We start from the raw sequence: 25,525 nt of genomic DNA on the forward strand, positions 1-25,525 counted from the left end.
TTACGGCTGGCGCTTACAGTGCAGGGAAGCAGGACGACGGGGGACGTGACAGACACCGGAATGTAAGTATGTAGTGTTTGATTTTTTTTTACATTTACACTGGTAACCAGGGTAAACATCGGGTTACTAAGCGCGGCCCTGCGCTTAGTAACCCAATGTTTACCCTGGTTAACAGGGGACTTCGGCATAGTTGGTCGCTGGAGAGCTGTCTGTGTGACAGCTCTCCAGCGACCACACAGCGACGCTGCAGTGATCGGCATCGTTGTCTTGATCGCTGCAGCGTCGCTAAATGTGACGGTACCTTTAACCTCTTGAATGCCATTGTCATTCTCTGACAGCAGCAATTACAGTGCGTAGCCCAGGGGTGCACTTTTCAAACCAAGCATCTCTCCAATCTCCCTACGCAACTACGGGGTGCTACCGGTTTACCATGATTGCCGGAGGTGTGACAATGCTCCATTAGATTCTTAGCCCGTGTGAAGCATTTATAGTAGACCCTGATGTTTGCTATACACAATAATACTGTAGTATAAGCAATTGTATGATGGTTCATTCCAGAAGGGACAACAAAAAAAATCTGAAAGATGTTTTTAAAAATAAATAAAAGTTTGAATCACCTTTATTTTCTACCATTAAAAATGTAAAAAAAAAAAAAATGCACACGTGGTAATTTCACATTCGTAACAGTCCGATCAATCAAATTATAGAATTGATTAATCTGATCTGTAAATACCATGCACCAAAAAAATATCAAAATGCCAGAACTTTGATTTTTCGGCTGCTGCAACATAAAAATGCAATAAGGAATCAAAACAAAATGCTAACAATAAAAAAGTCAGCTTAGGTCGCACACAACTATAAGCCCGCACACAGCTCCATGTCTTGTAAAATGTAGACAATAGCCCAACAGCTGCCTATCCTGAGTATGATGCCCTCACATCCCCCATAACTGTATATAGGGGGGAAATTAGAACCCTCCCTCACAGTATGATAAAGTTAGTGTCCTAAACACAGTTAATAGTGGCCCTCACATTTCCTCCACCAAATATGACTGTAACCCATATAGCCCCACCCCATGCAAAATGATGGCCCCTACCACACTATGATGGTTGTCCCCCCACACACATTATGATAATATTCTCCACGGCCCCCCAACACACTATGATGGACCCCATAATCCCTTCACATTATGATTGCTGTACACAATTCCCCACCTTCCCACAAAAACATCATGAGATCACCACATTTTTTCTTACCATTAGTTTGTCTTTGCATCATTTCTCATGAAGCTCCTGAAGGGTAAACAAACTTAATGACAGCAGTGTTGTATATTTTGAGGGATGGTATTTGCATTTTTAAAATGGCATCCCTTTAGGTGAAGCTTCAATTTATCTGCTCCTCAAAGTCACTTCAAAACTCAATAGGTCCCTAAAAATATAACTTTTATCAATTGCCCTAAAATAATGAAACATTGCTGCTATACTTTTAACTTTTTTACCAAAATAAAATGACATTTGAAAAATTATGCTGACATACAGTAGAAGACATAAGGTACCGTATATTTCGCACCATAAGACGCACTTTTTTCCCAAACAATTTGGGAGGAAAATGGGGGGTGCGTACACAGGCTTACCAGGGGGTTGCGGCAGCAGAATCGGCGGCGGAAGCTGAGCAGGGTCCCTTCCTCAGGATGCTGGAGGCAGAAATGTGTCCATGCAGTGGCCTGGTGTCTACGCTGCGGTCCAGTGTCCACGCTGCTATCCGGTGTCCATGTTGCTGTCCACACCACGGCCTGGTGTCCACGGCGAGCAGATCACTGGTTTCCCTGTGGCCATCTTCCTGAAGCCGTGGGCCGCTGGAAAAACCAGGAAAATGCATGCGTGTCCTCTGGCGGTGATTTTCCTGAAGCCTCCAGCGGCCCATGGCTTCAGGAAGATGGCAGCATGGAAACAGGAGATGTGCTCGTTGTGGACACCGCCGGGCTGCAGTGTGAACACCGGATCGCATTGTGGACACCAAATAGCAGCGTGGATACCGAACAGCAGTGTGGACACCGGACAGCAGCGTGGACACATTTCTGCCATTGGCATCCTGAGAATGGTACCCTGCACCGGTGTTCTGCCTCACCACTGACACCAGACCCGCAGCATCGCACCCCGAGACTGCAGCATTGCCCCACTTCTGCCATTGCTAGGTTTCTGAGGAAGGGACCATGCCTCCTGTGACCCCGCTGTACCACCAAATGACCCTCAGGTAAGATATCTTAAGTTCTGACAATAAGACGGACCCTCATCTCATAAAAATCTTTATTCTGCTATTTTCCACCCCAAAATTTGATGTGTGTCGTATGGTCTGGTGCATCTTATAGCCCCAAAAATACAGTAAATGTTTTAACTTTTTTATATAGTATAGCTATACGGTTTACAGGTATAAACATTGAAAATTTGAATATTGCAAATATTTATTTATTAAATTTATTACTAAAATAAAGTTCAACATGTCAGGAAAAAATATTCTCAGAATAATTAGGGTATGTGACATTCCATTGTTATTGCCACTTAAAGTGACACGTTAAATTTGAAAACAAGGGCTTGGTCACTAAAGATTTAAAATGCATTTTTACCAATGTGAGTTCTCTGATGTCTAACAAGTTGAGATGTCGGATGAAAAAAATATCCCACATTCTGAATATGAAAATGGCTTCTCTCCTCTGTGAATTCTCTCATGTTTAACAAGATTTGATTTATTTGTAAAACATTTTCCACATTCTGAACATGAAAATGGCTTCTCTCCTGTGTGAATTCTCTCATGTTTAACAAGAATTGATTTCTCTGTAAAACATTTTCCACATTCTGAACATGAAAATGGTTTCTCTCCTGTGTGAATTCTCTCATGTTTAACAAGATTTGATTTCTGTGTAAAACATTTTCCACATTCTGAACATGAAAACGGCTTCTCTCCTGTGTGAATTCTCTCATGTTTAACAAGAGTTGAATTCAGTGTAAAACATTTTCCACATTGTGAACATGAAAATGGTTTCTCTCCTGTGTGAATTCTCTCATGTCTAACAAGATTAAATTTCTCTGTAAAACATTTTCCACATTCTGAACATGAAAATAGCTTCTCTCCTGTGTGAATTCTCTCATGATTAACAAGAATTGATTTGTTTATAAAACATTTTCCACATTCTGAACATGAAAATGGTTTCTCTCCTGTGTGATTTCTTTCATGTGTAACAAGATTTGATTTGCTTGTAAAACATTTTCCACATTCTGAACATGAAAATGGCTTCTCTCCTGTGTGACTTCTCTCATGTTTAACAAGATTTGATTTGCCTGTAAAACATTTTACACATTCTGAACATGAAAATGGTTTCTCTCCTGTGTGAATTCTCTCATGTTTAACAAGAGTTGATTTCTGTGTAAAACATTTTCCACATTCTGAACATGAAAATGGTTTCTCTCCTGTGTGATTTCTTTCATGTGTAACAAGAGTTGATTTATCTGTAAAACATTTTCCACATTCTGAACATGAAAATGGCTTCTCTCCTGTGTGAATTCTCTCATGTGTAACAAGATTTGATTTCTTTGTAAAACATTTTCCACATTCTGAACATGAAAATGGCTTCTCTCCTGTGTGAATTTTCTCATGTGTAACAAGAATTGATTTTTCTGTAAAACATTCTTCACTTTCTAACCATGAAAATGGCTTCTCTACTGTGTGATTCCTCTCATGACTAACATGATGAGATTTCTCTGTAAAACATTTCTCACACTCTAAACATGAAAATTGCTTCTTCCTTGTGGGAGCTCTTTTATTTTCCACACTTATTTTGTGACTTTTATTTTTCTTAACAGTCAGTGGTGAATTAGGACATTGTACTTTAAAAGGATCCATGTCTGAGATGTTGGCAAGCCCTTCATATGGGTCTTGTGCAGTGCTACAATCATCTGCTTTAAAATCCAAACATATAAGATGTCTTTCGGAGCTTCTGGTACGGCCATCTGCCAAGAATAAATACGATTTGATTTTTGAGCAAAATAACCTTAATACTTATATTTTTCTAAATGTAAAAACATTAAGAAAAGTAAACATAAAAATTGCGTAAAAATTGCAAAGTGTGTAGCAAAGTTCTATTATTAACTCACTAAAGTGTGATTTGCATAATGCGATGATTCCACAAAGAATCAATTATACTAATGTTCATTCTCAATCATTGGCAAGTGCAGTCATCATATTATAAAACATTTGTGATTGATCGCATATTTTATATGAGAATAAAAATGATCATTGTTGACAGCACATCATTAGTGATGAGCGAGTATACTCATTGCTTGGGTCTGCCTGAGCATGCTCCTGTGGTCTCTGATTATTTGTGAGTGCTCGGATATTTAGTTTCTGTCTCCATAGCTGCATGCTTTGCTGCTGCTAGACAGCTTGAACACATGTGGGGATTTTTCCTAGCAACCAGTCAATCCCCACATGTACTCAGGTTGGCTACCAGCCGTAAATCATGCAGCTGTATCGACAAAAACTAAATGTATGAGCACTCACAAATGCTCGGAGACTACCCGAGCATGCTCAGGCAGACCCGAGCAAGGAGTATACTTGCTCATCACTACACGTCATCTCTTTTGTGTAAATTGAGGAAGTTCTGCATTAATAAAAAAAGCCATGAGATAAGGAAACAAATCATTATTGCTACATCAAAATGAAAGCTAATAAGCCCCATTCACCTTCCTATATCATCAATCAGGGCTCATTAATGAAATTATATTCTCTTTGCAGCCACACAATTTTATTCTTCAGGGAAACTAGAGGGCTGTAGCAGTGACCTCTTTGTGTTAGAGCTCCATGCACAATCTCAATGACTGGAAGTGATTGGCTGCAGGAAAAATATAACATTGATTTCTCCTGGTAGCCACTTTCCCAGTAAAACAGCCTAAGATGCTTTAAATATTATTTACCTACAGGTTACCAATATATCTGCACGTAAATATCGTTTTTGTAGCTGACAGGTTATCTTTAAGGGTTCATTTATAAAGGCAGATATTGGCCTGTAACAAACACTGATTAATGATGTGGGAACATTTTTTCGCTCTCCCCATTTTGTTGAATAATAAATACTAATTGGTTTCCATATTGCATCTTTTAGGCTATGTGCACACGTTACAAATATACAAAATACAGTTCCCCATATGTGTAAAGGAGAAAAAGGCATACAAAAGAAATAAAATTGAAAACAACTTTATTGAAGAATACTATGAATGACAATAAAAAACCATGAAGATTGCCAAACGGGAAATCTCAACTAAAAACAAGGCAGACACCGGGCAATTATGATCTACTAGACACAATTGGTATGCATTAATTTTTGAAGGAAAATTTTATGCAGCCCTATGTGAGAACTAGCAAGTATAATATATAGAATATAATGCACAATTTCATAATGAAATATAGATATGCCACAAGGGGCCACACGCCCCTTGTGGCATATCAGCGCCGTTTCGCCGATCAGGCTTTTTCCATATGGGGGCAAGTGTGTTATGTGTGTAAAATGCTCATTTTATATGGCGTGAATAAGCCCAAGTACTCCTAACAGCTGACAACAACGACCGCGTCCCGGATGTGTGACGGCGCATGCGTTGGCTCACAGCCGCTCCTGAATGAATAGTGACTATATATTATATATGGTATTCTTCAATAAAGTTGTTTTCAATTTTATTTCTTTTGTATGCATTTTTCTCCCCTACACATATGGGGAACTGTATTTTGTATAATTGTATTATTGTTTGAAGGTTTTCATGATATTTGGGATTTTGTGATATATATGTGCACACGTTGCGGATTAGGCTTAGGAATTTCTGATGCGGATTCTGCATCTCTTAGCAGAAAACGTAGGTGCGGATTTGTCGCGTTTTTTTATGTGGATCCACAGTTTTGCTGTGGATCCATTGTGCGGATTTACTGCGTTTTTTACCCCTGGGGATATCTATAATGGATTGGGTACAAAAATGCTGCAGATCTGCAAAAAAGAAGTGACATTCTACTTTTTGTAATCCGCAGCATTTCCATGCAGAATTTTCCGCACCATTAGCATTGATTTACATTGTACTGTAAATCACTTTCGGATCTGCAGCATTTCTGCACCGCAAAAAACACTGCGGATCTGCAGGAAATCCGCAATGTGTGCACATACCCTTAGTGCGTGCAGTGGAAATTATATCTATTCTTCAGTGAACACTTCACATCGACCACTGGGGTTCCATCTTCCATGTGACAGAGTGCAGGACTTGATCATATTGTTTCATGTGTGCCTAGAGAAATGCTCAGGCATCATTATTACTACAACCCCTGGCAAAAATTATGGAATCACCAGCCTTGGAGGATGTTCATTCGATTGTTTTTATTTTGTAGAAAAAAAGCAGATCACAGAGAGTGTTTTTTGTTTGTTTGTTTGTTTTTCATGATTCCATAATTTTTTCCTCAGAATTGAGTGATTCCATAATTTTTCCCTTATGATATGTTAAAAAAAAAAAACATTACTGACTACCACATTTTTTTGTTCTTGATTTCTTCTAGTGTTTCTTAAAGCCAGATCTGCTTTTTTTCTTCAAAATTAAAGGGAACCTGTCACCTGAATTTGGCGGGACTGGTTTTGGGTCATATGGGCGGAGTTTTCGGGTGTTTGATTCACCCTTTCCTTACCCGCTGGCTGCATGCTGGCTGCAATATTGGATTGAAGTTCATTCTCTGTCCTCCATAGTACACGCCTGCACAAGGCAAGATTGCATTGCGCAGGCGTGTACTATGGAGGACAGAGAATGAACTTCAATCCAATATTGCAGCCAGCATGCAGCAAGCGGGTAAGGAAAGGGTGAATCAAACACCCGAAAACTCCGCCCATATGACCCAAAACCAGTCCCGCCAAATTCAGGTGACAGAGTCCCTTTAAACAACTGAATGAACATCCTCCAAGGCCGGTGATTCCATAATTTTTGCCACATTCCACTATGTAATGAATAAAGATTTACAACTGGAATATTTCATTCAGTGATATCTAGGATGTGGGATTTTAGTGTTCCCTTTATTTGTTTTGAGCAGCCTATTTTAGCTGAGTGGAGGAATCTATGGCCAAGAAAGCTGAGAAAATACATAACATAAAACTTCAAGCCTAAAATTGTCCTGTCCGGTGAATGAGGAGTAATTGACGCTTCTCTGCTATACTTAATGGTGACTCTCACTGGGGCAGTTACCTGTAGGAACGTCCTCTTTGCACCACTCATCATCCCGCACATCACTTTCTCCTTTCTCCATTATGGCTTCAGCTTTGATATTCTTCAGATATTTTCCTGGATGTCAAAGCTGTGAAAGTAATAATGTAAAAGTCACAGACAGAAGGGAAACTCACATGGAATGTTCTAGTTGGAGGATTTTACTACAAGCTCATGGGGCACCTGAGTTGCCAAAAGATGCTGACATCTCCGCCTCCTATATCACTGGGGCTGCCCTCAGTCAGTACGGCGGCGTGTCGTGATAGAAGCAGGCATCACTGTAACTGCATGATGGCAAAGTGATTTACTTCATTAATTTGTCTTCACATTTCAGATGCACTAGCATTTTTTGTTTTCCATCATTTGAGGAATATTTTGTCTGGAAATGTTGTATTTTTGGGGTACATGCTATTTTTTGTGAGGTTGGAAACAATTTAGTGTTTTTTTATGGCATTCATTTCTGATATAAATGTCATGTTAGGAAAGTTGTCCACCCTTGTTTTAAAATATTTACTTACATCCTGGATGCCAATACAATAGAATGCGATGATGAAGAAGAAAGCGTCAGCCATCATTCTCCCTCTGTGTCTGATATCTCAGGGGAGCAGGTGCAATAACATCTCTATTTCGCTCCCACTGTGTCGACCAGTGAAGAGCTTCACAGCGCTCGCTGCCGAGATCAGGGCAGTGGGGCACTTGGGAGATCTGAATATTTATTTTTTTAATGTTGGGCCCATTACATTGTATGGAGGATTGTATTAAAAGAGGTCTGGATACACATGATGAGAGCATTATACTGCCTCTGTACAAATCCCTAGTTAGACTGCACATGGAGTACTGTGTCCAGTTTTGGGCACCGGTGCTCAGGAAGGATATAATGGAACTAGAGAGAGTACAAAGGAGGGCAACAAAATTAATAAAGGGGATTGGAGAACTACAATACCCAGATAGATTAGCGAAATTAGGATTATTTAGTCTAGAAAAAAGACGACTGAGGGGCGATCTAATAACCATGTATAAGTATATAAGGGGACAATACAAATATCTTGCTGAGGATCTGTTTATACCAAGGAAGGTGATGGGCACAAGGGGGCATTCTTTGTGTCTGGAAGAGAGAAGGTTTTTCCACCAACATAGAAGAGGATTCTTTACTGTTAGGGCAGTGAGAATCTGGAATTGCTTGCCTGAGGAGGTGGTGATGGCGAACTCAGTCGAGGGGTTCAAAAGAGGCCTGGATGTCTTCCTGGAGCAGAACAATATTGTATCATACAATTATTAGGTTCTGTAGAAGGACGTAGAGCTGAACTGGATGGACAAATGTCTTTTTTCGGCCTTACTAACTATGTTACTATGTTACTATGAGGACTATGTGGGCCTATAATACTGTGTGGATGGCTTTGTGGGGATAACAGTTGTGGCATCATACTGTGATGGGATCACCATACTTTGCTGGGGGGGACAGTAGGGTCATCATACTGTGCGTGTGTAGGGTACTGTGGAAGAATTCACTGTGGGAGTGTCATACTGTGTTTGGGGCACTTTTGATGACATCATACTTTTATTATCTGTATTATTTATTAATTTAACGTATTTTTTGTCCTTTGTTTTACATATTTAAATTAGGCCAGTGAGCCATATGCTTTTTACTACTCTCACATTACATATTATTCCAGTATGTCCCATTTGTGATTATGAGTTTATTTTATTTTACGATCTATTAAATAAAATGTATTTTTTCATGGGACAACCCCTTTAAATTTGTTTCCTTATCAAAAAGGTTCATCATCAGGGCATGGCCTGGACAACATGTGAAGAAGTGTTTTACACAGCTCCTGCTTTCCATCCTGAAAGATCCTCTGTTGCCCAGCTTTAGACTCACTCCTGCAGCCCAGTACTGACCAACATGTCTCTTCTAACTGTGGTCTGTGCTCCAGGGACATCTCTGAGGAGATAAATCATGACACCCAGCAGGAAAGTGGGAGAGAAGGAAACCTGGCAGAGGGAAGATGAATCCTCCAAAATGGCTCCTAAGAAAGGTATTCCAGCCCCAAGCAGAGCAGTAGCTGCTGCTGCAAGACTAGAATGTTTTGCAAGGGTCTCTGTGACTCCCCTTCAGCTTGAGACACAATCAGGCTGGGAGAATGCTCAACAATAGCACTGAACAGCAACTGGGAATGGAAAAAGAGTTAAGGTACCCTCACACTAAGCGACGTGGGGCCGCCGATTACAATCATGAATATGCGGCTCCACCTCCAAAAAGGGTGGAGCCGCATATTCATTACTGTAAATGAGCGGCCCCACGTGACCGATCATACAGTACAGGACAGGATGCTACGAGGGATCCGGAAGCTAGGTGAGTATTTTAATCACAGCGGAAAGAAGGCGCACAGGGGGTGGGAGGGGGGGGACCTGGATCTGCATTTTACACACTAATATTCATATCTTCTCTACAGCAAACGCTGCTGCAGGGAAGATATGAATAGGGCTTCAGCATGATGCCGGGGACAGCGCTAAACCTTAGCGCTGTCTCCGGCATGGTGCGTGTGGTACCCAGTGGGCACATGGGCGGCACACGTGTGCCGCACGTGTGCCACGGAAACGCACTGGCACACGGACATGGATAATTCCGGTACCGATTTTTCCGGTACCGGAATTATCTGGACTTGTGAGACTGGCCTTAGTGATGAGCGAGTATACTCTTTGCTAAGGTTTGCCCGAGCATGCTCAGGTGGTCTCCGAGCATTTGAGACTGCTTGGAGATTTAGTTTTGCGTGCCGCAGCTGCATGATTTGCGGCTACTTGACAGTTTGAATACATGTGGGGATTCCCTAGCTACCAAGCAACCCCCACATGTACTCAGGCTGGCTAGCAGCTGTAATTCATGCAGCTGCATCAACAAAAACTAAATCTCTGAGCAGTCACAAATAGTTGTAGACCACCCGAGCAACGAGTATACTCACTCATCACTATATGATATCTGTCTTTTTTGTGTCTTGTAAGGCCATGTTCACACGTTGCAAATACTGTCTTTTTTGTTTTCTGCAGATGTACACACCAAACTATACAATAACAATCTTCTACTAATTTGATGCGTTCCTGGTGCAGATGTGAAGCCACGTTAATGTGTTTTTTATAGAACAGAAAAGTATTGATTCTATACTTAAAAACGTATCTGCAGTTCTTTACATGCATTTTTTTTAAGCCTCCGCATAGAACAGAGAAAAATAAGCACCGAAACTGCACAGTTCAGCAACGTCATTAGGCGCACAGGGTGCGCAGTTTTCATGAAGTCACATCCACTTTGCTTGGACAGGTAAACACTGCAGAATTTATGTGTAAAACATCAGCAGAAAAAATGCAGCATTTAGGCTATATATGAACATGGTCTAAATTTCAAAGCAAAGTGGATGTGATTCCATTAAATTTACGACCCCTGTGGTCTGAAGACTCTGCCAAACCTTGGAGTGTTGGTGCATTTTTTCTCTATAGGCTTCTTCTGAAAAAAAAACACATGAAGAAAAACGCTGTTATATATTTAAGCGCAGAAACAAAGTTTTTCTCCACTGAAAAAAGTGTTGGGCTATGTGCACACGTTGCGGATTTTGCTGCGGATTCGCAGCTGCGGAGTTTTCCATGAGTTTACAGTACCATGTAAACCTATGGAAAACAGAAACCGCTGTGCCCATGCTGCGGAAAAAAACGCGTGGAAACGCAGTGTTGTTTATTCCGCAGCATGTCAATTCTTTGTGCAGATTCCGCAGCAGTTTACACCTGCGCCATAATAGGAATCTACAGGTGTAAAACCGCAGGTGGAATCCGCACAAAATCAGCATGAAATCCGCAGTAAATCTGCAGGTAAAGCGCAGTGCCTTTTACCTGCGGATTTCTCATATCTGCTGCGGAAAAATCAGCAGACCTCAAAAATACGTGTGCACATAGCCTTAAAGACACTGCTTCACCTTACTAACATCTTCTTTTTCTACAATTTATACTATTATAGAGTTTTATTAGAACTCAACACACAGTATTTTACACTATTTCAAAGTTAGTATTTATCTATATCCTTGTCTCTCCACTGGTTTTACAGATGTACCTCCTTTCCCTTTTCTTTCCTTTTTCTTTCCCATTCATTTTCTTCCCCTTCTCCCCCTTAAATGTTTTATACATAAGGTATCTTATATGGGTATTGTTACCCCTTTCTCTTGAATATCCTGTACATGACGAGCTTTTTCATTTTCCTTCTAGAGCTTTAATGTTTCCTTTTCCCTTTGGCACTTTTTCCTTAATAAACCATATTTTTCCACCCCCCTTCTCATGCATATCTGCCCCAAATCATATCAAATACGGTAAGTGTGAAAATGCATAAAAGAAACGCAGCAAACATGTAATAATCAGAGAAGATTGTTATTCCGTTGTATGGTGTGGACACGTGCAGAAAAAAAGCAGCAGAAAGAACGCAGCATTTACGCTACATGTGAACTCTGCCTTGGCATTACAGTTTTATTACATTTTGTATGGGTTCAATAGAGAATCATGCCATTTTTTTTACACCTCTTACCGAACCCCATAAATTATCTGATCTGTGTGTTGTGCGAGTCGCTACAATTACAACGACGCCAAATATGTCCTTGTTATGTGCTGATTTGTGTTTATTAGTTTTAAAAAAATGAATTAAAAATTACATTATTTTTTTCATTATCAAGTGTTTTTCTTATTGGGGTGGGGGGTTGATGAAGATGAGGGGAAAATCATAGGTCCTCTATGGGGACTAACAAATGCAATGAAAATTAAAGTTCACATCTTCCTCCTTTTTTTCCCATTTAAAAAAAAAGACAGATATGTGGTATCGCTACATTCATAAAAGTCCGATCAATGAAAATATAAAATGAATTAACAAGATCAGTAAATTTTAGTACTCTAAAATTGTATGTATAAAAAGATTGGATTAGGGTAGAAAACGCAAACCATCATAATGGGAAAAATAAAAAAAAGTTGTGGCTCTTAGAAAATGGTGGGAAAAAACAAAGAAATTATTGAATACAAGAGGAAGATAATAAATGACATACAGTAAAAAGTTACATACACATTTCTTAAAATAAAAGGAAATAAACCAGAAACCGATCACTTACATTTTGTGTTTAGGATCCAGGGGAGGCAACAAACAGGATAAGTCTTCAATTCGACTGAATCCAAGAAATGACCAAAATCCAAAAGTCTTTACACATTATTAACACCTTGTCTGTTTGTTCCCATCCTCCATCCTGTGATGTCACCTCCAGGCAGGGTCAGGATATTTGCATTCTATGGCTCTTTATGTTGATGTATGCCGACCTGTGGGTTGTGATGTGTAAGGTCAAAGAAAAGCAATTCCCAGACCCAATGTGAAAATAACAACCAGTCCACAGAGGAATCCTCCACAATAAACCCTATTCCTATAATTAGATGGAATTTCCCATGAAGCTTCATGGCATATTAAATGTTCACAGACCAATGTCAAATGAGAACAGAGGTCCAGTTTTTCCACTTGCAATATTTACAGGACATTTTCCACTTACAATAAGGACTGTTACATATTAACTGTTTTGTGTTCATGCCATTAACATATCAAAAGCCCATGGAATATCCCCCACAATGGTCCCACAGGTATAAACTATTGTCTGATCTGTGCTGGACACCCTGGGGGTCTATGTCTTTGTGCTGCAGGAGGCCTAGAGCCAGTGTCTTCTCCCCACTTACTGGAAGAAGGTGAGAATGATTTAATTGTAAAGTTCAACCCTTCAGTGTAGGACTACAGCACCCAGCCGCTGACATCTCATGCCCATGTCAATCACTAAGGAATATATCAGACAATGGTTTCATGGAGTCATCTGGCACAATAGATTTTGCACAACCTCTTTTGTGAGTTCATTCAGAGATTCAGTTATAGAAGATTGTGTCCGAGTGTCTGGCTTATACCCTCAATATTGATGCACATCAGAGCGCATGTTTGCTGTGTCGGCACCATTATAGTCTATGGCCTCATCAGCAACCATATCCGAATCCCATTTTGTGGGGGGTTCGGATGGAAGCCCTGATGGGAACCCTGAAAGAGAGCAAGAATGCAATGTGAAAGGGGCCTGAGAATCTTTATCAGTAGATGATTACCATAATTTTCGGATTATAAGATGCACTTTTGCCCCCTAATTTTTTTGGGAAAATGGATGTGTGTCTTATAATGCAGATATACCTTTACCAGCCGTGGTGGAGCAGGGTCCCAGGGTCGCTGCTGGAGGAGGCAAGAGTGGAGCATTGCTGCAGGATGCAGGCTGGGATGAAGTGGTTTTCCGATGTGCGCCGCTGTGGGTGTTCAGTGGTGCGGGGGCTCTGCCGACATTTTGTGAAAGCCCAGAGTCCCCGCAATTACATGGTTTTCTGTGCGGTGGACTCCGGGAAAATGGCTGCCGGGGGCGGCACATGCGCAGATGGAGATCTTGCACCAAGATCTCGGGAGATGAGATCTCCCCACGGCCTGCACCACCAAACACCCACAGCATTGCAGATCCGAACACCCCTTCCCCCAGTCTGGGGTCTGCAGCATTGCCCCATTCCTGCCTTCTCCAGTAGCGACCCTGGGACCCCGCTTCACCGCAGCCGCCTCCTTCGGTAAGCAATAAGACGCATGGATTATAATAGGCACCACCATTTTATTAAAAAAGGTTTTTTTCCTATTTTTCTTCTCAAAATTTGGGGTGCGTCTTATAATTCACAAAATACGGTATATGGAATTAGCTTAGGAAAAACCTATTCAAGAGGTTAACTTGGGTTGAATGTTTGACCCTTTTTCCTTAATATCAATAGATAATTTGAGGGTCTCACCGCTAGGTTTGGCCCCCAAAAAGGAGGTCAGAAAATTTTATTTGATCCACTATTTCTCATATCCTAAAGGGGTATCAGTAAATGATGATATTAATGAATCCCAGTCAAGCGTTTCTTACATATCACGTGATGAGGCAGTAAAACCGGTTCAGTAGGCTGGTCAGGGTGCTTTATTGGCAAAGGCAAATGCTGACTCTGTATTCCGCCTCCTGCTGGTACATCCCGGATTATGTTGAATCCTTATAGGCTGCTCGACGTCATGTGCTTATTTTGAGGCTTGTAAAACATTTTCCCTTCTTTTGGGTCCAGCTCATATTTTAACATGTGGTATTAACTTGTGTTGAGGTCACAGTTGGGGCATCATACTATGTTGGGTCCAGCATACTTAGGTGTGTACAATAGTGTTATCATAGTGTGCATGAGAAGGGTACTGTGTAAAAATTCACTGAGTGGGTATCATACTGTGTTTTGGGGGCACTTTTTTGGGTATCATAACTTATAGGGGCAATGAAAGGGGAATCTAGGGCTTGAAAAGGAGGAAAATTACTCTGTAAGGGCAGCAAAGTTGTGAGGTATGCTCTTCTGTGACCCCACCGAATATTATTCTTTTCTTTATTTTTGTGGGGGCGAGAGGTCCAATGAGAACTTCTGCCATGGGGTACATGTAGGGGTCGGCCAGGGCAGTAGTCGTGGCTGATGTTATCAGGCGTTGTGTACCCTGGCCTCCCTCTATATGAAAACTACAGCTCACCTGCGGCTTCCTTGTCCCTCCATTCTCTGCACCATTAGGGGCCTCCCTCCTTACTTTATGGACACCTTCAGTCTCTTGAGAATAAGCGGAGACACAGTCCAAGTATAACTAAACTGCGGCCTCTGTTCACACAGGATGCATTATAGCAATGGCTGGCCCGCTTTGTGGCGTCATTAATAGGCCTGGAGCCATATGCTCTGCATTTCTGTGTGAACATGCCACATACAGATCATTTTGCACAGGTGTGCCAGGCGGCCAAATCCTGATTGTAGGCTGGCTGCATTATCGGTATTATTGCACCTGTGCTTCTGTCATCCACCATCTTAACTTGGGTCCACTGCACTTTGGTGAGTGTAATTGTTTGGAGGCCTTGAACAAGTAAGCATCTCTGCCTGTGTACTGTTTTTTTTTTGTCAAGAATAGTGGAGGTTTTTTCCTCTTATGGTGTGTTTTTGTCCAAGTATAACTCAAAATGCATAGCTTTACTTTCAGATCTTCACACCACATCCAGATATATTCCATCGTCAACAGCAGTTTCTACATTACATGCTACTGCAGCTTTCCCTTCTCTTCTCTCCCTGTCACACAGCTCGAGATCGGGTCGTACCGCACTGTATGTTTTTTCAGCATCCTTGTAGATTCACTGCCTTCAGGGGGTACCTAAACCGTTTTGCCCCAGTATTAAGGAAGTCCACCCATGTGAGTAACTTCCACATCTTGAGTGACCCACCCGTCTGTCCTGCCGTGTTCTGCTCTGCAGTCCTTCTTCTGGGAACCCAATTCCCTTGCCACTACCGCTGTTCTCTAACGCCCTGTCCCTGGGAGGCTGGGCTTCTTCTTCAATGTTGCGGGGTGCTGGGTAGCTCGGGCAGATCGCCCACCCGAGCACCAAGGGCTACGCGCCCTGACTGGGCTCTTTCAGCTCCCTAGCCCAACTAACTCAAAACAGGAAGCTTTCCTACCTTACTCCCCAGCTAACCCCTCCAATATGGTTAACTATTTACAGGGTGACTTATACTAAAGAACTCTATGCCTCATCTAGCGGCCAAATGCTAAAATTACACTTTCCCTATGTTAAACATATATTACAACCTATTACACATATAGTGACGAGATATACATTTACAGTTAGGAGAGGGTTACATGCTCAGAGGCTTAGGACGGCTATTATGACCCCCTTAGATACACCCCTGAGCTCAGCTCCTGAACTCGCTCTATAGAAGCACATCCTTCTAGTGAGATAGTTACATCAAGGTGCATGAAGGGGTTAAATTCACTTGTCTGTTCATAAAACACAAATGGAATTTCCTACCCCAGATGTGAACGAGCCCTTATAAATTTAATAAGTGTACAGAGGCGTAGCTGGGGTTTTTGCTCAGGGGGCGAAACTTCAGAGTGGGCCCCTAACCAAGTAACCTTGATTACAACTGGGTGATGCTCCCTAATAGTGGAGGAGAACCTCAGCAGATGACAGCGATGTTGCTGAAAATAATCTCTATACAAAGCGCAACATTGATATTAACGCCACATGGTCAGTAGTAAATACCAGCCCTGCAGAACATATAATAGATCAAAATACAGTTACAGATGGTGACTTACCGGTGACATTCATTCTGTGAGATAGTTACTAGTGATGAGCGAACGTGCTCGCCACTACTCGTTACTCACCCGAGTGTCATTCCGCTGCCGCTCCCCGCGCCCTGTCATACTCACGTGTCCTCAGCGTCCCAGCGCGTCTCCTCAGCTGCAGCATCTTCTCCTTAGCACTCGCTCCCGGCTTCTGCTGCTCGTCGGGTGCGTTCGCACGCTAGGTTCAGTACTGCGCACGCGCACTTCTAAACTTTCTTCTGACGCTTCCTTCCTGTCCTCTCTATCACCTTGGAGGACTCCCACCCGGAAGTACTGCGCAGCGCTGCTTTATTAATCGGCCCCTTCCTCTCCCCTGTGCCTGATGATCATTTGTGATTCCAAGTGTTCTTGGCCGCACGTTTTCCCTGTTGTTACCTTGCTTCCTGACTTGGTTGTTTCCTTGCTGTCCTTAGCTCCAGTCCTGTGTCTCTGCATACCTGCCAGTCCTGCGTCTCTGCATACCTGCCAGTCCTGTGTCTCCTCCATTCCCGCCAGTCCTGTGTCTCTGCCATACCTGCCAGTCCTATGTCTCCTCAGTTCCCGCCAGCCCTGTGTCTCTGCCATTCCTGCCAGTCCCGTGTCCTCTCCGCTCCCGCTAGTCCTGTGTTCCTGCCTTATCTGCCCGTCCAGTGTCTCTTGCACTCCTGCTAGTCCGGTGTCTCCGTGGGTCACTCTCTTATCCATCCTGGTCCCCCAGCTGCCAAGGCGATAGTCCCCCACGGGCCTGCCCCTAACTCTCCCTGTATAGGAGGCGGTCTATCTGGTCAGCTCGTCCATGGGTGGATCGTCGTCACGGTCCAGTGGGTCCACTTTTCGTTTTTTCTATAGAATCCTTACAGTATCATCAGGCCATGGACCCCGCTGGTGTCTCTGCTACTCAAAAGAAATTACTTTTTTTACGGGAGAACCAGACTAGGATCATGTCCTTTCAAAAAAACATGGAGTCTCGTCTCACGGTCTTAGTATTCTGATCCATGTAACGCTTCTCTGTTGGCTGCTCTTCAGCAGGAGCTTAGCCAACAGCAGGACACTCAGTCTCATATTTTGAATTATATGGCCTCTGTGGATAATCGGCTTCTCTCTCTCCAGAATGCCGCCTCTACTATCCAGGTGCCCGCTCCGCAACCCTCGCCCCATCTAGCCAGGCCCCCTCGGTATGGTGGGGATCCTAAATTATGTCACAGGTTTCTTAACCAGTGTCAATTACATTTTGAATTGTCACCGCTACTATACCTTACCGACCGAGCTAAGGTAGCTTTTGTGGTTTCCCATTTGGAGGGTGAGGCTTTGGCCTGGGTGAATCCCCTCTGGGAGAGAGACGATCCTTTGGTCTCCCAACTCATTCCCTTCTTATATACCTTTTGCAAGGTATTTGATGAACCCGGCCATCTGGTCTCTACCAAAGAGTCCCTCTTCAACCTTCACCAGTGTACTCTTTTCGTAGGTCAGTACGCTATCCGTTTCCGTATGCTGTCCTCAGATCTAGGTTGGAACAATGAGGCTTTGATTGGAGCATTTTGGCGAAGTCTGTCGTCCCGCTTTAAGGATGAGCTGGCAGGGTGAGACACGCCCCCTTCATTGGATGATCTTATTTCCTTGGCGACTCACATAGATTTGTGCTTCCAGGAGTGTTCTCGCGAAGTGGTCAGAGAGGAGACCCTTTCGTTTGTCCTCTGCTACACGTGATGCTTCTTTCTCCCAAACCGCTTCAGTTTCTTCTCCTTCTCCTCCTGAGCCCATGCAGGTAGATCGCCTCAAGTCCACCGAAGAACGCCGCAAGGAGAGACTCGCACAGGGTCTTTGCTTTTATTGTGGCAGTGACTCTCATCTTCTGCGTTCCTGTTCCAAGTACCCACTTCCTCTCATACCTGAACTCTTCGATCGTCTGCGAGGAGCACAAATCTTCACTAAAGTGGATCTCAGAGAAGTTTATAATTTGATCCATATCCGCTCGGGAGACAAGTGGAAGACGGCGTTTAAAACCAGAGACAGTAATTACGAGTATTTGGTTATGCCCTTCGGTTTATGCAATGCACCCGCAGTCTTCCAAGAGTTGGTGAATGATGTTTTTCGGGATCTACTTTACACCTGTGTACTTGGACGATATTCTTGTGTTTTCACCAGACCTGCCTTCTCATAGGAGAGATGTTTGGCAAGTACTTCAGCGTCTAAGAGAGAATCGTCTGTACGCAAAACTTGAAAAGTGCGCCTTTGAACAGTCGTCTCTGCCATTCTTGGGTTTCGTCATCTCCGATGCTGGTTTACGTATGGATACGTGAAAGGTTTAGCATGTGTGTCATCTCCTCCTGTATATAGTGTATACCTGTGTGTCATCTCCCCTGTATATAGTATATACCTGTGTGCCATCTCCCCTGTATATAGTATATACCAGTGTGTCCTCTCCTCCTGTATATAGCATATACCTGTGTGTCATCTCCCCTGTATATAGTATATATTGTTATGATCCAGTGACCTTGGAGCCGCATGGAACTTTCTCAGAGTTGGTGGAAACTGTACTGACCGCAAATCCTGAACTTAACACCGCAACTAGAAATAGCCGTGGGGTGTGCCTAACAAATCCTAGACACCTCAACACAGCCGGAGGACTAAATACCCCTATAGATGGAAATAGGAATTCTACCTTGCCTCAGAGCAGAACCCCAAAGGATAGGCAGCCCCCCACAAATATTGACTGTGGGTAGTAGAGGAAAAGACACACGCAGGCAGGAAACAGGATTTAGCAAAAGAGGCCACTCTAGCTAAAATAGGAAAAGATAGGACAGAATACTAAGCGATCAGTATTAAAACCCTTCCAAAAATATCCACAGCAGAAGATACAAAAATTCCACCATCTAACTAAAGATGTGGATCGTATATCTGCAACTCCTGAGAATCCAACAAGACTGAGAAAACACTGACAGAATCTAAGCTGGACTATAGAAAACAAATGAATAGCACAGAATAATTAAGCACACAGCATGTGTGCCACAGAAACAAAAAACAGACACTTATCTTTGCTGAATTGGCAGCAAGGCAGGAGGAACCAGACAAAGATCCAAAACCTCCCAGAACCATGGACAACTGGCAAGGACTATTCAATCCTGCACACCTAAATATCCCAGTCAGAACTGCAATCAGCAGAAACACCTGACCAAGACTGCAACTCAGGGACAACTGTATTCCCACCTACAACCACTGGAGGGAACCCAAAAGCAGAATTCACAACAGTACCCCCCCCCCCTCGAGGAGGGGTCACCGAACCCTCACCAGGGCCCCCAGGACGATCAGGATGAGCCAGATGAAATGCACGGACCAAATCAGCAGCATGGACATCAGAGGCAAAAACCCAAGAATTATCCTCCTGGCCATAACCCTTCCATTTGACAAGGTACTAAAGCCCCCGCCTCGAAAAACCAGAATCCAAAATCTTCTCAACCACATACTCCAACTCTCCATCAACCAACACAGGGGCCGGAGGATCAACAGAGGGAACAACGGGCACCACATATTTCCGCAATAAAGATCTATGGAAGACATTATGGATAGCAAAAGAGGCCGGAAGCGCCAATCGAAAAGACACCGGATTAATAATCTCAGAAATCCTATAAGGACCAATAAACCGAGGCTTAAACTTAGGGGAAGAAACCTTCATAGGAACATGACGGGAAGACAACCAGACCAGATCCCCAGCCCGAAGCCGGGAACCAACACACCGACGACTGTTAGCAAAACGTTGAGCCTCCTCCTGAGACAACACCAAATTGTCCACCACATGATCCCAAATCTGCTGCAACCTGTCAACCACAGAATCCACACCAGGACAGTCAGAAGGCTCAACCTGCCCAGAAGAAAAACGAGGATGGAAAACCAAAATTACAAAAGAAAGGCGAAACCAAAGTAGCCGAACTAGCCCCATTATTAAGGGCAAACTCAGCCAATGGCAAGAAGGCCACCCAATCATCCTGATCAGCAGACACAAAGCATCTCAAATAAGTCTCCAAAGTCTGATTAGTTTGCTTGGTCTGGCCATTTGTCTGAGGATGAAATGCAGAAGAAAAAGACAAATCAATGCCCATCCTAGCACAAAAGGCCCGCCAAAACCTAGAAACAAACTGGGAACCTCTGTCGGACACAATATTCTCCGGAATACCATGCAGACGAACCACATGCTGAAAAAACAACGGAACCAAATCTGAAGAGGAAGGCAATTTAGGCAAAGGCACCAAATGAACCATCTTAGAGAACCGGTCACAAACAACCCAGATAACAGACATCTTCTGGGAAACCGGAAGATCAGAAATAAAATCTATAGAAATATGCATCCAGGGCCTCTCAGAGACTGGCAATGGCAAAAGCAACCCACTAGCACGGGAACAACAAGGCTTGGCCTGCGCACAAATCCCACAGGACTGCACAAAAGAACGCACATCACGTGACAAAGAAGGCCACCAAAAGGACCTACCAACCAAATCTCTGGTACCAAAAATACCTGGATGACCAGCCAACACAGAACAGTGAACCTCAGAAATCACTCTACTAGTCCATCTGTCAGGAACAAACAGTTTCCCCACTGGACAGCGGTCAGGTCTGTCAGCCTGAAATTCCTGAAGAACCCGTCGTAAATCAGGGGAAATGGCAGAAAGGACCACCCCTTCTTTCAGAATGCCGACCGGTTCAAGGACCTCAGGAGAATCAGACAAAAAACTCCTAGAGACGGCATCAGCCTTAATATTCTTAGAACCCGGAAGATACGAAACTACAAAATCAAAACGGGAAAAAAACAAGGACCATCGAGCCTGTCTAGGATTCAGCCGTTTGGCAGACTCGAGGTAAATCAGATTCTTATGATCGGTCAAGACCACAATACGGTGCTTAGCCAACAACTCTCGATTGCCGACATCATAATTGCGTTCAGCAGGCAAAAACTTACGGGAAAAGAAGGCACACGGTTTCATCAAGGAACCAACAGAATCCCTCTGAGACAAAACGGCCCCTGCCCCAATCTCAGAAGCATCAATCTCAACCTGAAACGGAAGAGAAACATCCGGTTGGCGCAACACCGAAGCAGAACTAAATTGGCGTTTAAGCTCCTGAAAGGCAGAGACAGCCGCAGAGGACCAATTCGCCACATCAGCGCCTTTCTTCGTCAAATCGGTCAAGGGTTTAACCACGCTAGAGAAGTTAGCAATGAAACGGCGATAAAAATTTGCAAAACCCAAAAATTTCTGAAGGCTCTTCACGGATGTGGGTTGAATCCAATCATGAATCGCCTGAACCTTAGCCGGATCCATCTCCATAGATGAAGGAGAAAAAATGAAGCCCAAAAAAGAAACCTTCTGCACCCCAAAGAGACACTTAGACCCCTTCACAAACAAAGCATTGTCACGAAGGATCTGAAATACCATCCTGACCTGTTGCACATGAGACTCCCAATCATCGGAAAAAATCAAAATATCGTCCAAATATACAATCAAGAATTTATCAAGATAAGTCCGGAAGATATCATGCATGAAGGACTGAAACACAGATGGAGCATTAGTGAGCCCGAATGGCATCACAAGATATTCAAAATGACCTTCGGGCGTATTAAACGCAGTTTTCCATTCATCACTCTGCTTAATACGAACAAGATTATATGCCCCCCGAAGGTCAATCTTAGTAAACCAACTAGCCCCCTTAATCTTAGCAAACAAATCAGAAAGCAAAGGTAAAGGGTATTGAAACTTGACCGTGATCTTATTCAAGAGGCGATAATCAATACAGGGTCTCAAGGAGCCATCTTTCTTAGCAACAAAAAAAATCCCGCTCCCAATGGTGAAGAAGATGGCCGAATATGCCCTTTCGCTAAAGACTCCTTAATATAATTCTGCATGGCGGTATGTTCAAGCACAGACAGGTTGAAAAGTTGGCCTTTAGGAAACTTACAGCCTGGAATCAAGTCAATAGCACAATCACAGTCCCTGTGCGGTGGAAGGGAACTGGACTTGGGCTCATCGAATACATCCTGAAAATCAGACAAAAACTTAAGAATTTCAGAAGAGGAAGAAGAGGAGATTGACATCAAAGGAACATCATTATGAATCCCCTGACAACCCCAACTAGTCAAAGACATAGACTTCCAGTCCAACACAGGATTATGTACCTGCAAGCTGCAACCACGGAAAACCCAGCACGATAGCATTATGCAAATTATGCAACACCAGAAATCGACAATCTTCCTGATGGGCAGGCGCCATGCGCATGGTCACCTGTGTCCAAAACTGGGGCTTATTTTTAGCCAAAGGTGTAGCATCAATGCCCCTTAAAGGAATAGGGTTCTGCAAAGGCTGCAAGGAAAAACCAAAACGCCTGGCAAATTCAAAGTCCATTAAGTTCAAGGCAGCGCCTGAATCCACAAACGCCAAGACAGAAAATGATGACAATGAGCAGATCAAGGACACAGATAACAGAAATTTAGGTTGTACAGTACTGATGGTAAATGAACTGGCGATCCTCTTTGTCCGCTTAGGGCAGACAGAAATGACATGAGAAGCGTCGCCACAATAATAACACAACCTATTCTGTCGTCTGAAACCTTGTCTTTCTGTTCTAGACAGAATCCTATCACACTGCATTGGCTCAGGAATTTGCTCTGAGGACAACGCCTGTTGTGAATTCTGTTGTCAAGCTCCCTCCTGTGGTCATGAATGGTACTTCGGCTGGTTCTGTCCATGGGCTTCCTCTGGTGGTTGTGAGTGGAGCTGCGGCTTCTGAGTTTCCTTCTACAGGTGACGAGGTTAATTCGTTAGCTGGCTGCTCTATTTAACTCCACTTAGATCATTGCTCCATGCCACCTGTCAATGTTCCAGTATTGGTCTTGTTCTCTCCTGGATCGTTCTTGTGACCTGTCTTCCCAGCTGAAGCTAAGTTACTGCTTGTTTTTCTCTGGTTTGCTATTTTTCTGTCCAGCTTGCTATTTTGATTTTTGTCTTGCTTGCTGGAAGCTCTGGGACGCAGAGGGAGCGCCTCCGCACCGTGAGTCGGTGCGGAGGGTCTTTTTGCGCCCTCTGCATGGTCTTTTTGTAGGTTTTTGTGCTGACCGCGAAGTTACCTTTCCTATCCTCTGTCTGTTCAGTAAGTCGGGCTTCACTGTGCTAAATCTATTTAATCTCTGTGTTTGTAATTTTCATCTTTACTCACAGTCATTATATGTGGGGGGCTGCCTTTTCCTTTGGGGAATTTCTCTGAGGCAAGATAGGCTTTATATTTCTATCTCTAGGGCTAGCTAGTTTCTTAGGCTGTGTCGAGTTGCATAGGGAGCGTTAGGAGCAATCCACGGCTATTTCTAGTGTGTGTGATAGGATTAGGGATTGCGGTCAGCAGAGTTCCCACGTCTCAGAGCTCGTCCTATATTATTAGTAACTATCAGGTCATTCCGTGTGCTCTTAACCACTAGGTCCATTATTGTCCTTACCACCAGGTCATAACAGTACAGGTGGCCCAAAGTATTAATGCATCTCAATAGAGGGATAAGAGAAGTTCTGAGACCATTTTTTTTTCTTTGCAGTGTATTTTGTCTCTGTTTTCCCCTTTACCTCTGGGTGGTTCAGGATACAGGTGTAGATATGGACATTCAAGGTCTGTCCTCTTGTATGAATAATCTCACTGCAAGGGTACAAAACATTCAAAATTTTGTGGTTCAGAATCCGATGTTAGAGCCTAGGATTCCAATTCCTGATTTGTTTTTTGGGGATAGATCTAAGTTTCTGAATTTCAAAATTCAGTTTCTTGCTTTGAAACCTCGCTCCTCAGGTGACCCTGTTCAACAAGTGAAGATCATTATTTCTTTGTTACGTGGCGACCCTCAAGACTGGGCATTTTCCCTTGCGCCAGGAGATCTGGCATTGTGTGATGTTGATGCGTTTTTTCTGGCGCTCGGATTGCTTTATGATTAACCTAATTCAGTGGATCAGGCAGGGAATATCTTGCTGGCTCTGTGTCAGGGTCAGGATGAGGTAGAAATATATTGTCAGAAGTTTAGGAAGTGGTCTGTACTCACTCAGTGGAATGAATGTGCCCTGGCAGCAATTTTCAGAAAGGGTCTCTCTGAAGCCCTTAAGGATGTCATGGTGGGATTTCCTATGCCTGCTGGTCTGAATGAGTCTATGTCTTTGGCCATTCAGATCGATCGACGCTTGCGTGAGCGTAAAGCTGTGCACCATTTGGCGGTATTATCTGAGCATAAAACTGAGCCTATGCAATGTGATAGGACTTTGACCAGAGCTGAACGGCAAGAACACAGACGTCGGAATGGGCTATGTTTTTACTGTGGTGATTCCACTCATGCTATCTCCGATTGTCCTAAGCACACTAAGCATTTCGCTAGGTCTGCTACCATTGGTACGGTACAGTCGAAATTTCTTTTGTCCGTTACTCTGATTTGCTCTTTGTCATCCTATTCTGTTATGGCATTTGTGGATTCAGGCGCTGCCCTGAATTTGATGGACTTGGAGTTTGCTAGGCGCTGTGGTTTTTTCTTGGAGCCCTTGCAGTATCCTATTCCATTGAGAGGAATTGATGCTACGCCTTTGGCCAAGAATAAGCCTCAGTACTGGACCCAATTGACCATGTGCATGGCTCCTGCACATCAGGAGGATATTCGCTTTCTGGTGTTGCATAATCTGCATGATGTGGTCGTGTTGGGGTTGCCATGGCTACAAGTCCATAATCCAGTTTTAGATTGGAAATCCATGTCTGTGTCCAGCTGGGGTTGTCAGGGGGTACATGGTGATGTCCCATTTCTGACTATTTCATCATCCACCCCTTCTGAGGTTCCTGAGTTCTTGTCTGATTACCCGGATTTATTTGATGAGCCCAAGTCCGATACCCTACCTCCGCATAGGGATTGTGATTGTGCTATCGATTTGATTCCTGGTAGTAAATTCCCAAAAGGTCGACTGTTTAATTTATCTGTGCCTGAGCATGCCGCTATGCGGAGTTATGTGAAGGAGTCTTTGGAGAAGGGGCATATTCGCCC

The 25,525-nt window shown here is 43.3% G+C and overlaps 1 pseudogene; it reads right to left on the reverse strand.

The window, feature by feature from the left end:
- Nucleotides 1-2,643: 2,643 nt before the first annotated feature.
- The window catches only part of LOC138646128 (zinc finger protein 208-like), a 162,721-nt pseudogene continuing 139,839 nt past the window's right edge, over nt 2,644-25,525 (reverse strand).

The sequence above is a fragment of the Ranitomeya imitator genome, chromosome 7, assembly GCF_032444005.1.
Source record: "Ranitomeya imitator isolate aRanImi1 chromosome 7, aRanImi1.pri, whole genome shotgun sequence".
Lineage (NCBI taxonomy): Eukaryota > Metazoa > Chordata > Amphibia > Anura > Dendrobatidae > Ranitomeya > Ranitomeya imitator.